Source organism: Gossypium raimondii, chromosome 1 (genome assembly GCF_025698545.1).
Source record: "Gossypium raimondii isolate GPD5lz chromosome 1, ASM2569854v1, whole genome shotgun sequence".
NCBI classification, from domain to species: Eukaryota; Viridiplantae; Streptophyta; class Magnoliopsida; order Malvales; family Malvaceae; genus Gossypium; species Gossypium raimondii.
In genome coordinates, this window is record NC_068565.1 from 38,438,319 (window position 1) to 38,439,683 (window position 1,365).

General features: G+C 40.9%; 1 non-coding gene across 1 annotated transcript; it reads right to left on the minus strand.

Moving 5' to 3' along the window:
- Positions 1 to 607: 607 nt before the first annotated feature.
- On the minus strand, positions 608 to 713 carry LOC128032661 (small nucleolar RNA R71). The gene has a single exon (XR_008188911.1). It is a non-coding gene; the product is annotated as a small nucleolar RNA R71 (small nucleolar RNA).
- Positions 714 to 1,365: the final 652 nt, after the last annotated feature.

Here is a 1,365-nt window from a genome sequence, read left to right on the forward strand (position 1 = left end):
ATTTATTTTCCTGTTTAAATCTTTACTTACTTACTCTTTCTATGATTATTTCAGGTGTTTATGAGTATTGACCAGATTATCGACTTACTCCCTATGGACCTTGAAATAGAACGAACCTTTCGATAGCGAAGAAGACAAGTGAATAAGAGAAGGACTAAAGAGATAAACTTTGAGAATATGAACCAAGGAAACGAAGCAAACCTTGCTCAGAATCCTATCCTTATTGCTGATGATAGGAATAGAGCTTTACGACAGTATGTTGTGCCAGTATTTAACTATCTTAATCCAGATATTAGGGGACTCGAAATCGAGGTACAATAATTCGAGCTGAAGCCAGTCATGTTCCAGATGCTTCAGACTGTGGGCCAATTCTGTGGAATGCCTACTGAAGATCCTCATCTTCACTTAAGACTATTTATGGAAGTGAATGATTCTTTCAAGTTAGCCGGAGTACCCGAAGATGCATTACAACTGAACCTGTTCCCATATTCGCTAAGGGATAGAGCTCGTGCCTGGTTGAACTCATTGCCACCGAACTCCATTTTTACATGGCAAGAGTTAGCCGAGAGATTCCTCATGACGTATTTCCCACCGAGTAAGAATGTCAAGTGGAGGAATGAGATCACTTATTTCCAACAAATGGATGATGAGTCCATGTATGAGACATGGGAAAGCTACAAAGAGTTATTACGAAAGTGCCCTCATTATGGAATCCCACATTGCATTCAACTTGAGACATTGTATAATGGTCTCAACGCTTACACAAGGATGGTAGTTGTCGCCTCTTCTAATGGTGCTCTCCTTTCTAAGTCATATAATGAGGCTTACGAAATTATTGAGAGGATTGCCAGCAACAATTATCAATGGCCAACCAATCGAGAAACATCAGGAAGATGAGTCGCTGGAATACATGAAGTGGACGCTCTCACTTCACTCGCATCTCAGGTATCTTCAATATCTTCAATGCTTAAGAATCTTACCATTAACGGGTCTAACAGTTTTGCAGCCTAACCACCTAACCAATTTGTGAATATAGCCTGTGTGTATTGTGGGGAAGGACATTTGTTTGAAGAATGTCCATCGAACCCCGAATCCGTATATTACATAGGTAACCAAAACCAAAACCGAGGGAGGCAAGGACTGCAATCCTACTTTTATAACTCATCATGGCGAAATCACCCAAATTTTTCCTTTAGCAACCCAGGTAATGGAACCAGTAACACTTACGCCAAACCTAGACCAACTCAGCCGCCTAGTTTCCCCCAACAAGTTCAAAAACCAACCCAAGCGGAACCATCCACTAGCTTAGAGAATCTATTGAAGGCATACATGGCGAAAAAAGATGCCACTTTAAGGAATTTGGAG